The 5324-nt window shown below is 46.2% G+C and overlaps 1 long non-coding RNA gene across 1 annotated transcript; it reads right to left on the reverse strand.

Moving 5' to 3' along the window:
- Positions 1 to 251: 251 nt before the first annotated feature.
- LOC139433774 (uncharacterized) lies at positions 252 to 1175 on the reverse strand. The gene is made up of 2 exons (XR_011643169.1): positions 1092 to 1175; positions 252 to 710 (listed from the first exon to the last, which is right to left on the reverse strand). It is a non-coding gene; the product is annotated as an uncharacterized lncRNA (long non-coding RNA).
- Positions 1176 to 5324: the final 4149 nt, after the last annotated feature.

A 5324-nucleotide genomic window follows, 5' to 3' on the forward strand; every position in this document is an offset into this window, starting at 1 on the left:
TATCATCCTAGTTTTGTATTTAGTTTCTAGATTTTTAAACAAATCCAGAACCTTTGAAATATGTTATTGAAAAAAGACCAAGAATAATATAAACTGTACCATGTGTCCTTTTGTGTCCTTCTGTAGTCCATTTGTGGTTTGTCTTGTCTCACCCCGACTGATATATCACAAAATCCACTGTTTAAATTGTTCCCTATATTGCCCCTATGCAATATAGGGAACAATTTAAACATAAACTATCCTATGTGTCCTTGGGTGTTATGAAAGGCGGCCCCCCAAAATAAATGTATTATTATTATTAAGAAGAACAACTTGGTGTGGTGTGGAGGGGATGTAGGAAGCAGGAGCAGGTGGGGAGAGATGGGACTTCAAGGTTATTTGTTTTAAATGTGTCTTGGAGATAAGGACCAGCTGCACACAATAAAATACAGTATAACACAAAACCAATAAGACACACAGTGACACATGGCACACTAACAATCAATCATCGTCCAGCCTCAGCTTTGGTATTCTTTCACAACCATGTTATGGGTTTATTAGACTGAGCAAACATAAACATATGTGGGGAACATAGTGCTGCGTCTCCTGTCCGGTCAAATTCCTCACTCCTGAAGTGCTCACTGCAGAGCAGTGTCCTGTCACAGGAAACAAAACCGTCCCTTCTTAGGGCGAGATCCCACTGCCTCCTCCTCTCTTTGGTTTTGGGAAACCTTAAAAACATGAGAAAGGTAGCCAGATATATAAATTGTTGTCAACATGTTCCTCCCTTCTTTCCTTTAACATTAAGGGTAGGACAAAAATACACACCGAAATTATCATATTTTTGTTATGTATGCATGTATGTATAGCCTACTTTAAGAATAAGACAACCACACTAAGAGTAATAAAAAAGGTGTCCAATAGAAACATTAAATAATTGTGTAAAGAAATGGTAACAACATATTCTAAAGAGGCTGGGTCAACAACAATCTTGCAATACTATTATCTCACATAGCCCCACTGATCCTGTGTAGCAGGACTTGTAATGTACATACATCCACTATGTAATTAACGATTATCCTAATTTTAGTCATAATATTGTCATATCTTACACGTGAAAGGTGATCCCACGGGTTCTTGTTTCCAGACTGCGGTGATTAGAGCATCCGTAGGCTGCACACAAGTCCGGCATAGTCAGGTACTTCTGTAAACACAAAGCCAGCAAATTCCTGTATCATAATGCAAGATGTTTTTAACAAGCCAAACCACTTGGAAGAAATCATGTGTAACTTAAGTTGTGTTGAAAAGAAAGAGCAGTTCTGCCTCTCCCACTGGTGTAAAGTTGCTGGGTCAACTTTGTAATACTAGGTCTCACTGACAGCCTCTTGTTATTAGCCAGCTAATAAATACAACCACATACACAAAGAAAAGCTGCAATTTCAACATGTCCAAGGAGAGACGGCGGGAAATGGAGAGAGACGAAGATATACGAAGAGAGGCGGCGGGAGACGAAGAGAGGCTGCGGGAGACTGCGATTGAAGTAAAGTGACAGACAAACATTGAGAATTTAGATATAGTTAGATAGATTTTGAGTTTTGAAGACTCAACTATGATGAAGAGAACTCTGAACGTGAGTCAAGCTTTAAGCTTGTTTTTTGACCTGGAGGAGGAGGAATCTGTGATGTTGCCCTCTGTGTCGTAGTTGACAGAAACCGCTTTGAAGCGTGGCACAGATAAAGACAGAAAAAACAGATTGTTGTACATAATGTGTATATATATATATTTGTATTATATTTATAATAACACTTTTGCCTTATCAGAATGAAATCCCATGCTACCTCAATCAAACTTTCACATTATCATAGTCACATCCCATGTATATATTTCCAGCTTTTAAATGGTTTCGTTGTGTATGTTTGTGTTATGAACAATAAAATCATTTTCAAAATCTGTTTTTACGTTTTTTTTGGGATTTTGGGTCCAACATGTTCATATAGTAGAAGATCACTGCTCTAAACAAAGTCAAAAATCCTACATCCAAACGAAATACATATAATTAATTATGATGAATACGTTAAGTCTTGTTCATTGTTTTTCACTTTTATTAAATGTTTGATATTTCCGGTGGAAATGGTGGACTATCGGACATTCAAAATGCAGCATATTTTCACTCTTACACACATATATTCTCATTTTACATACATACATTTTCACTCTTACACACGGATATTCTCCTTTTGCTCTCATGAGAAATCTACTAAAACAAAATATGTCATGTATATTTAGTTTTCGTTGATGAGACGAGACGGACTAAGGTGTTAATGGTGGACTATCGGACATTCAAAATGCAGCATATTTCCCCCAAGTGTCTGTCAAAATGCATTTTACGTTTCTAACTTGCAATATCATTATTTCCGCTCTCTTCACTCCAGAAGAGCGATCTCCCTCTCTCTCTCTCTAAGGTAATTCTGTCCTCCCAGGAGGAGATGAGTTTCCTCTCAGCAGAGATTCAGGCCCTGGTGCAGAAACAGGCAGTGTATGTTGTGCATCCTCAGCACAGAGAAAGGGGGTTCTATTCCATGTACTTCCTGGTTCCCAAGAAGACAGGGGAATTCAGACCTATTCTCGATTTGCACAGCCCGAATCTTCACATTTGCCGCAGGAAATTTCGCATGTTAACAGTTAATGAGGCTGGTGCAACCGGGCGATTGGTTGACCACCATCGACCTGAAAGACGCATACTTTCATGTGGAGACTGTGCCAGAGCACAGGAAGTATCTGCGTTTTGCCTTTCAAGGGATAGCCTATGAGTACAACAGACTCCCGTTCGGCTACTCCCTATCCCCACGTACATTCAGCAAATGTGTGGCCACAGCGCTTCAACCGCTGCGCGCCCATGGCATGAGTTTTATTTTACATAGACGACCTCATAGTCATGGCTGGGTCCCGGGAACAGGCAATGTTTTGCACAGCACAGTTGATCACACACCTAACCAAATTAGGCTTTGCAATCAACTGGAAAAAGAGCACCCCCATACCTCACCAACAGGCGTTGTATTTGGGTGTGGTGCTCGATGCAGGCGCACTACGCGCCACCCTGTCAGAGAGCAGACGTGCGTCCCTTCTCCAGGCGGTTCACGGGCTGCGACAGGGGGCGACAGTGACAGCTTTAACTGTCATGCAGACTCTGGGTCTCATGGCGGCTGCTCACGTTGTGGTCCCGTTGGGGTTACTGCATATGCGCCACCTGCAGAGGTGGTTCTCCAGCATGCGTTTGGATCCCAAGAGGCACAAACGGCAGCTGGTGACCATCCCCCCCTCAGTGGAGGGCAACCTCCGGTTCTGGGGTCTTCCGGGCGCCTCCGGAGGGGGTCTCCACTGGGGCGGGTAACCTCCTACATCACAGTGTTCACGAGCGTATCCAGAACAGGATGGGGAGGGACCTGCCTGAAGAGGGCTATAGGTGGGCGCTGGTCTCTAACGGAAACACGACACAGCAACCTCCTAGAGCTACGGGCGGTAGTGTTAGTCCTCCAGCATTTCATGCCCAGTAGTGCGCGCCTCCACCCCACAGTGGGACCTGCCGCTGGTGCTCCAGGCTTTGGTCACAGAACCATTTGAGCCTCTGGAGCTCTCCTCCCTGAAAGCACTGTCGTGGAAGACAGCATTGCTACTTGCCTTAATGTCAGCCAAAAGAGTGTCCGAGTTAACCGCTCTGTCGGTGCACCCGAGCTGTTTACTGATTCGGGGTGACCGGAGCGGCGCGACACTCAGACCGAACCCCTCTTTTGTGCCCAATAACCTAAGGAGTGCGTTCAGGTCGAGGGTTATTCAGTTGGGGGGATTTAGTCTTCCACCCCATGGTGGGGCCAGGGAAACTAATTTACACCTCCTCTGCCCGGTGCGCGCGTTAGCATGTTATGTAGAGCGCACAGCTACCCTGAGACGCACTGAACAGCTGTTTGTGTGCTTCGGGGGCGTGTTGACTGGAAAAGCTCTGTCCAAGAAACGCCTGGCAGGCTGGCTTTGCGAAGGCATTGCACACGCCTACGAGCAGGCAGGGAGAGCTTGTCCCACGGGGGTCCGTGCGTACTCCACACGAGCTGTGGCTGCATCAACAGCCTTATTCAACGGTGCGAGTGTGGAGGATATATGCACGGCTGCGTCTTGGTCAACGCCAGGCCCCTACATAAAGTGTTATCTCTTGGATATGTCTGGCTCTTTCTCAACATCTGTGCTTGCTGGGGCAACACAGGACTGGTGAGGAGGGGGGGGGGCTGTTAGTCAGTGGGCATCTGACCCTCTCCCCGGGTGTAAATGCCCTTACGTTTCTCCGGACCCCTGGAGGGTCGCGGGGGACGTGGGGTGCTCTGGGCCCTTCTCAAGGCTGGAGGGCTCCCCTCGCCTGCCTGGGGGCAGGAGGGGGAGAGCTCTCCATACTATAGTCCCTACACACTCTGCACGGGGTCAGTGTTTGAGTGTGGGGACATAGGGGGCACTTGCATTGCTCTTAGGGACTTTTTTCCCTGTCTGCCTATAGGTGGATGCAGGGGAGCCCTCAGCACTGTTTTTTTCGAGCACACGTTTTTTCGCGATGCTAGCGCGTTAGGGTGTGCTCTATCGGCCGTAGCCCAGACTTCTCCACGGTTACAACCGAGGGAGAGGTGAGTGAGGCGCAGTGGCTGCTAAAGCCGGTCAGGGACAGTGATGTGGAACGGTGTGCTGGACGACAGTGCGTGAATACATCGGGGCTCTGTGACAGATATAACGTCGGGTTACGTATTGTAACCCTTGTATATTAGCACAGGCGGAGCCCTCTACCTTGGAGGCACTGTCTGTCCTATACCGCTCGCTGAAGAGTGGTGTAGGATGATGGTCAGGAGGCGAGGCCTCCTTTTATACGGAAGTGAGATGCGCACGCATTCAGGTAGGCCCGCCCCGGGGCCGGCTACGTCCATAGAAATCTCAGTAGGTGAATGCTTGCATGATAAGGTAGTACCCATAGAGTCCAGTAGAGGGCTCCGCCTGTGCTAATATGGCAAGGGTTACAATACGTAACCCAACGTTTTGGCTGAGTGGCGGAATTTTAAAAATTGCGTTTGAAAACATCTGTCAGGGCAGTTTCAGAGAGATGTGTCAGATGTACCTGAAACCCACCCAAAGCAGTTTCTGATTTGGATGCTTTGTCTTATTACTGTATTTAATTTAATCATTTATTTAAAGAGCGACAATGCATATTAATGAACATTTAAAACAAATAATGCTTTAAAATGTAAACATGCCAGATTTTAGCTTTGAGCTCATTTCCATCCATAGTCCCTCACATACAACATTTAAGAACATGA

This window comes from Pseudochaenichthys georgianus, chromosome 4, assembly GCF_902827115.2.
Source record: "Pseudochaenichthys georgianus chromosome 4, fPseGeo1.2, whole genome shotgun sequence".
NCBI classification, from domain to species: Eukaryota; Metazoa; Chordata; class Actinopteri; order Perciformes; family Channichthyidae; genus Pseudochaenichthys; species Pseudochaenichthys georgianus.